Source organism: Amblyomma maculatum, chromosome 11 (assembly GCF_055883805.1).
Source record: "Amblyomma maculatum isolate TAMU_Amacu chromosome 11, ASM5588380v1, whole genome shotgun sequence".
Lineage (NCBI taxonomy): Eukaryota > Metazoa > Arthropoda > Arachnida > Ixodida > Ixodidae > Amblyomma > Amblyomma maculatum.
The window spans coordinates 149152931-149161186 of NC_139354.1; positions in this window are offsets into that span (position 1 = coordinate 149152931).

Below are 8256 nucleotides of genomic sequence, written 5' to 3' on the forward strand. Positions count from 1 at the left end.
CAGCTTCATCGCTTACGGCCTGGCGTTCTCGTGGTGATACACGGTAGGGGCTTTGACGTAGTGGTCAGGTGTTTTCATCCGTGATGATGCGATGCTTTGCCAACGGAGTTTGCCGCACGTTCGGCGCTGAAGAGACGCACTTGCTGTAGTTTTCAAGAGCGCGAATTCGGTCTTGGTCTGTCTCGGGGGAGCGCTGGATTAATGTCAAAATTGGGCTGCTTGGCTCTGTTGGGTGCATCGTCTTCAAGTTGGCTGGGGAGCGCGAAGACTTCTCGGGTATCCGCTAGCTCGTCAAGGAAAGCAATCGTCATGCCCTTGTTCAGGTGCAGTTCGTCGGTGAAGTTCGTGACGAGCACATCAGCTTGTCCATGACGGAAACGGACGATGCCTCTTGCGATGTCAAGTCATTTATCCAGTAACAACTGAGTGTTTGCTTTGACATCGCCTTCCGTGATTTCGACTTCTGTTGTAACCACAGGGACGATGACGCTTGATCGGAGCGGTATGGTCAATTCTCCGTCAAGGACGCTGAGAGCGACGTGATACGTCAAAGTTCTCGTAGGTATGGCTTTGTCAGTCGAGAGCTTGATGAGTTTCGATCGGAGGTCGATGATCGCTCGATGTTCGTTCAGAAAATCCACGCCCAGAATCACATCGCGGGAACAGTGCTGTAGGACGACGAAGCTTGTAGGTTAGGTACGTCCATTTATTGTAACCCTTGCGGTGCATCGCCCGGACGGCGTAATAAGGTTACCACCAGCGGTGCGGATTAGCGGGCCGTCCCAAGTGGTCGTCACTTTCTTGAACTGGGCGGCGAAACCTACACTGATGGCAGAGTACTCGGCACCGGTGTCCACTAGGGCGGTAACTGTGCGTCCGTCGACAGCAACCTCAAGGTCGCTTGTTCGCATCCTAGTATTGCACGTTGGCTTCGATGTTCGATCTCTACTTCGTCTTGTGCTGGGGTCGCGGACTGGGCAGACCGTCGTAACGTCGCTGGGCGGCGATGTAAACTTGTAGTATGGCAGTGATCTCGTCGACGTTGTCGTCTTGTGGATCGGGGATTTAATGACTGCATCGTCGTCACTCATCGACGGCGATGGAGGATCTTCGTGTTTTCGCCGTGAAGCAACCTCACCTCGAAAGGTTGCTCTATTTAGTTTCCCCTGCGCGGGCTTTAGGACCTTCCGCGCACACTTTCATAGTAGTTACGGCCTGGCGACGCAATGCAGGCCCTGCACAGCGATGGGGACCTGAACCGACGGCTTGGTGGCGCACTCTCACCCGCTACGCAGATAGTTGTCGATTTCTTGCGGTCGTTCACCTGAACGTGGTCGCGGAGCATCAGCAGCAAATCCGCGCAGACCGATTCGTCGGTACGGGCAGTGGCAAAGAATGTGGCTGGCCTTAATGCAGTGGAAGCATAATGGCCGGTTGTTTGCTGTCCTCTAGACGTCGCACTTCCTGGGGCTTGCGGGTCGTGGGTAGGCTTGGCGGGCTGGCGTCAAGGGGCAGCTTTCAGGAACAGGACGGTAGCGGCGAGGACTTGGAAAGTCATCATATCGAGTTGCAGGGCGACGTAAAGCAGAAGCGTAGTTCATCGCTGTTGCCTCTTGTGCTGGAAAAGTCGCAGCCGTCGCATGAGGAATGCCCAGCGCCTGCTGGTCTTGTTCACGGACGACGTTCGCGAGCGTCGCCACCTGGGGTTGTTGCGATGATGGCATCAATCGGTGGAGCTCCTCTCGCACAATCTCCGGAATGAGGTCCCGAAGTTTCTGTCCGCTTGCAGATCCGGTGGGATAGTGGCTTGAGTAGTCCGGCTAAAGTGGTCGCTCGTAGGCGCATCCGGGTGTCCAACGTCTTCTGGATTGTCGATGCTTCCCTTTCAAATTCGTCCACAGATTTTGGCGTGTTCCGGACAAGTCCCGCAAAACTCGACTCTAACTCCTTGCATTAACAATTTCTTTCTCTCACCTTCGGTCATGTTAGGGTCGGCGCGGCGAAGCAGGCGCTTCATCTCCTCTACGTATACCAGGACGGGCTCGTTTGGGAGTTGAAGTTTTCATTGTAGGAGGGCCTGAGCTCTTTCCGTTCTGACAGAACTTGCAAAGGCCATCAAAATCTGTGCTTTGAATATCTCCCAAACCTCTAAAGAACTCTCGTGATTTTCGAACCAAACTCGGGCATGTCCTTGAAGAACAAAGTAGACTTGCCTAAGTTTCGCAGAGTCGTTCCAGCCGTTGAATTCTGCCACACGGTCGAAAAGGTCCATCCAGTCTTCCGCATCTTCGTCCGGTCGTCCATGGAAGCAGGAGAGCTCACGGGGTTGGACGAAAACAACCGGTGCTGTAGGCTGGGCCATTTTCCGCGTTGATGCCTTCCTGGATCGAATGGGGTCCGGCAAGACTGTGTTCAGGTTGGAGCCCTTCAAGCCGGCGACTGGTTCGGTGGCTTGTTGGCTGGTCCACCAGGGTAGCAGGAACAAGGCTGGGGTCTTCGCTTGAAAGGTCAAAGGCAGCCCCTCCACCAGATGTCACGGAGTGGTGACAAGGCCGTTTTATTTTATTTATTTATTGATACTGCAATCCCAGTGTTGGCATTTTAAAAGGGTGGGAATATAAACTAAGCAGTTTAAAAACACGCAAAAATAAACAATATTACCGTGCAATTTGAAGCTCTTCTGTACAATTAGGAATATAACGACACATATACAACACAGCAGTGAACTAACAAATGCAATAAAAAGAAACTAGGTGATATGTTGCGAAAAACGTCAATGATGGCTGCAGCACTTCATTGTTAGTGATGTTATTCCAATCGGTAATAGTTCATGGAATGAATATTTAAAGCAGTTATTTCGAGCGCGAAAAGAAGTTAAAGCTAGCTGGTGTCGTTGTCGGGGTGCGTATCCGAACGAAAAAAGAAGCAAATCGGTGAGTTCTGATCTGTAGTGTCTTTTAATTAATTGGTGCAGAACCTTAAGTTGTGCACAACGATTTCGCTCAGTTATTGTCGGAAGGCCAGCTTGAATTAAAGGTGTGTTACTGATGTACGCCGGTAATTGTTATATATGTATCGTGCCGCCCTCTTTTGAACTTTCTCTAATATATCCATGTTAGTTTGTGTGAACGGGTCCCAAATGATTGAAGCATAATCTAAGGTAGGCAGAACAATAGATTTGTAAGCAAGCAGGCGTACAGATGGGGTAGACAACCGCAATGCCCGTCTCAAAAAAAAAAGTTTACGGAAAGCGTTACACGTTATGAGATCAGCATGTTTATTCCAACTAAGATTGTTACTGACCCAGAGCCCTAGATACTTATATTCTGTTACTTCAGTTACTGTCATGCCGTTAATACAATAATCGAAGGGTAAGACTGATTATTGTTCGATGTTTCGAGGGTAATATGTTTGTCCGTTGACACCAAAAGAAGACACAGGCTTGATGGTACTGACATTCACTCTTTATTGGGCGGACTTGCACTCGCAAAAGAACTAAGAAACTCGGCGACGGCGATAGCAACAAACGTGCTTGTCGATCATTGAACAAAGAATGCCCGTCACACTCGTCAACGCTCAATTTAAAGGCTGCTCATAACGATCTAGATAACGTTGCAAACTGCTACTAGCACAACCTGGAACATTGTAGAAACCTACGCAAGTGATCGGAATGTTCGAGACAGATCTCGGCGCACCGTTCGCGACAAAGAAAATGATAACGCGTCATATCGCGACAACGAGCATGAACAAACACGGGATGCAGAATTTTTACGCATGCCAGGATCACAGTGATAAGCCCGCCTGCCGGCGGCTGTTAAAAAACAACGAATACAGTTTTGAGGGTTTCGTGGCAATATGGCGCAACGCCGAAAGAAGCAGGATGCGACGAAGGGAAGAGCAATTCATGCAGAGGCCAAAGAAAATAATGACAAAGTATGCAGCGAAAATACTGACTTACTGGTTTTTCGAAATCTCGCAATATTTTTGCAATATGCAATTCATTTTTACGTTGAGAAAGGCAACGCGACACCCAAGCTTTCGTATTCTATCACATTTAACATTTACATAGGAATCTTTCACTGCAACTCTGGGCACCGTACTTGTGCTCCCAAGTATTTACCCTGCACGTGCCAAAAAGCTGTCGATTTATTTTGGTTGTGTGTGCTGCCAATGTTTGTGCTTCTTGAGTGTGCTCGAGCGTACGGCTCAGGGCGCGTAAAACACTGTCACTAAGTGGCTAGTTACGGACGTGCAATCAAGAGGCCTGAGCTCGTATTATAGGCACCTTTACCGCGCTTGTCTGCCCAACATGTTTGTCCACAGAAGGTTTTCCTAAAATACTGACTTAAGTCAATCAACTTTCCCGAGAAATATATCACCTGGGCACTCTGACCGTGCCCTCATTCCCGAGATGTGTTCTTTAGCCGGGCCTTTACTGATCTCGTAAGAGTAGGAAAACAATAGAAAACAATTAGGGAGCCAAATAATTATGCTCTTCCTCGATTTTGTAATGCTGTCCCACGCTTACTAGTGCGCTTTATTTGAATATACCCAGAATAAACACCCGAAGCAGTCGACCATTCTACATAGCTGGTGCTACATTATAGGTAGAACGATGCGCATTCAGCACGTGTTTAATAAGTCTGCCATGTGTGAACAAACCGCTGTGAATATTTTTATGAAAAATAGTTTTGCACTGCGAAAGCTAACCTTTCTAGTGTGCCAGCTTTTTTAGCCCTTCTTTAATTCTCTCCTCACTGGACGGAGAAACAAGCTTACCTGCGAATGTCCCCATGTACCTTCTATTTTGGCATGTGTGTCGAGTGCGTAAGCTGACCTACGCTTGACCTATGTATGTTTCGTGTATCATATACTTTATCACTGTTCAGCCAAAACTGCTGTTTTGGGGCACTTAAATTATTTAGTAAAATAATAAAAATAAATAAATAAATAAGAAGAGCCATTTCAGGCTTTGCGTGGCCTTAGGTTCCTCTTCCCGATATCACTCCTCTGTTGTTCAGTTCAGTTCAGTCGTTCAGTCGTCTCCGACTCTTCGTAACCCTATGAACCATATCACGCCACGCATTCCGCTCTCTCACTATCTTCCTAACATCACATAACTTCATCTTCAGCACCTCGAGGATGAAATCTAACCATCGCGTTCGCGGCCTACCCCTTCTGCGGTGACCCTCAACCTTTCCCAACATCACATCCTTCTCCAGTGACTCCTCTCTTTTCATCAGATGACCAAAGTAGCTAAGCTTTAACTATAGCATTTAACCCTCCAATGAGCAGTCAGGGTTTATGGTCGACAATATCGATTTATTTGATCTTCTCGCACTCCAAAAAACTCTCAAGAGTCTCTGCCAGCTCCACAATTCAAACGCGTCAATTCTTCGGCGCTCCGCCTTCTTCACAGTCCAACTCTCGCATCCATACATCACAACTGGAAAGACCATAGCACGAGTTATACGGATCTTGGTTGGCAGACTAATGTTTCTGCTCTTTACTAGGTGGTTAAGGCTAGCCATGGCTCTCTTTCCCAGAAGTAGGCGTCTCCTAATTTCATGGCTGCAGTCTCCTTCCGGGGTAATCTTGGAGCCCAAGAATAGAAAATCTGTCACAGCTTCCACTTCTTGTCCCTTGATGCTCCAGGACTTGATGGGGCAAGACACCATGATCTTTGTCTTTTTAATGTTCAGTTTAGGCCCAAACTTCTCACTTTTTTCTTGTACGCGCATCAGGAGTCTCTTGAGTTCTACTTCACTTTCTGCCATTAAAGTGGTATCATCCGCATATCTAAGGTTGTTGATACGTTTCTCAGCAATCTTCACTCCAGCTGAAGACTCGTCCAGACCGGCCTGCCTCATAATGCACTCAGCATATAGGTTAAATAGGCAGGGCAACAGTATGCAGCCTTGTCTCACTCCTTTCTCAATCGGAAACCAATCAGTAAGACCATGCCAAGTTCTGACTGTGGCCTCTTGCCAGGTTCCTACAAATTCCTGAGGAGACAGATGAGGTGATTTGGAACTCCCATCTCTTGTAGGGCTTGCCACAATCTGCTGTGATCTACGCAGTCAAGCGCTTTTGCATAATCAATAAAGCAGAAGTAGATGGGTTTCTGGAACTCTCTTTCTTTTTCCATGATCCAGCGAAGGTTGGCAATCTGGTCTCTAGTTCCTCTGCCCTTGCGAAACCCAGCTTGCACGTCCGGAAGCTCCCGATCCACATACTGCTGCAGCCTACCTTGGAGGATTTTCAACATCACCTTGCTAGCATGCGAAATAAGCGCGATCGTGCGGTAGTTGGAACAATCTTTGACACTGCCTTTCTTCGGAATGGGGATGTAAACTGACCTCCTCTAATCCTGTGGCCACTGCAGGGTTGTCCAAATTTGCTGACATAATGTTACAGAACGTTAACAGCGTCGTCGTGGTTGAGGTTTTGAAGCAACTCAGCTGGAATGCCATCAATTCCGCTAGCTTTGTTCTTAGCAAGGCTGGCTAAAGCCCATTCAACTTCACTCTTCAGGATGCCCGGCTCGAGATCAGTAATCACAGCCGTCTTATGTTGGGTTTGCACATCCGGGTTCTTCTGGTACAGTTCTTCTGTGTATTCTTGCCACCTCTTTGTATCCCTAAGGCTTCAGTGAGGTCCCTGCCTCGTTTGTCCTTTATCTCGCCCAGCTTAGCACAGAAGCTTCCTTTGATATCTTTTATTGTCTTATACAGAGCTCTTGTGCTCCTCAATTGGCTGTTGTCCTCAACTGCTTGGCGCTGTATGTTCAGGAAGGCATTCTTATCTCTTCTTGCTATACATACTTCCCCGTGGCAAATCTTTTTATTTATTTCCATTCAATATTTTCAGGATCCTGCAAGAGTGTCAACATGCCGGATGTCAACCTCAAAATGATATGCGTCTACTTTAGCATTGTCATGTGAAGTGGCCGAAAGGATGTAGAAAAAAGGTTCCTCTTGGCAGGAAAATTGCGACTTTCCTCTTACGTACCGACTTCTTTCTGGAAGCATGTTACCCACATCGCTTCCCCAGCCTCCATATAACGGCAAAAGTAGCTGGCGCATTTTAAGAGCTCGAAGAACCACAAGTCTCTTACGCCGTCGTTGTAGTCCCGTATAGTCGCAAAACATGATCAGGCTTGGCAGTTGGCCACCCACAAATTACCATCTCGAAAATTCGTTCAAAGTTTTACCTTCCTCTGGATGAAAGGAAATAAAACCGCGCTGGTGATGGGAAGTAATCCGCTCGAGCAATCGACCCACTGTAGAAGCGAGGCTGGGCAAAATTGTGCGTGACGTTTTAAAGTAAGCACGCCGGCGGGAAGATAATGGAAAGGGTGTAGCTCTCGAGTCGTAAAGGGCCTACGTAAAAGCTAAAAACCAAAATCTATGGCTCATTCCCTTCCATTGAAATCATCGGAATTACAAGGCCTAAGTAGTAAAACCTTCATCCGAGCGACCAATCACCTTCATTCTCCTTCGTTACATATTCTGAAAGCACTGCGTGAATGATGTTCCAGGCTGCGCTTCAGGTTTTGCATGAATGTGGCGCTTCCACGCGAGTCGCGAAAGCCTTTCTCAGCCTATTTGCCGGGCGGCTCCCCCCCCCCCCCCCCATTCTGGTTAAATGAAATACAGTACTTGCGCGTCTTGGAGCCGACTGCAGGTTGAACTCTATAATATGCCGTAAAATGGCGGTGGCAACATGAAAGATTGGCGAGGTCCTTGCAGATGAATATGAACAGTAAACTGTACCGCGTGCATGGCTTCCTGTGCACCTTTCGTGGCTTACAAAGCCGGCACATTAAGTAACTTCTTTTCTAGCCCGACACTATGGGCACTACATTGCTGCGCGTGAAATCGCTGCGCTTGCTATGCTGGATAACGAGTCCAGTGCCCATCCTTGCCTACTTTCCCTCCCTAACATCCCACTTCCTATCCCTCATGTAATTTTGTAGTGAAGTATTCGTGCCCTAGTCTTAGTTCTGGTTACTCAATTCGGCTATGTTCGGCTGTGTACCTAAATGTCTAGTAACACTGCAGAAAAGCCTTTGCGTCCGTTTACTGAACCGCCTGAATTGCCGGAACAGGCTTCATCGTTGCTGTCTGCAATTTTTGCGAAGCCCAGAGCAACCTACAAGTCTTGCTAAAGGCAGCATATTAATACATCTGGATCGAGAGCGTCAGAGATGGTAAAGCCTTCAGAGGCACCTGGAAACGAAGCTGATTTCTTTTT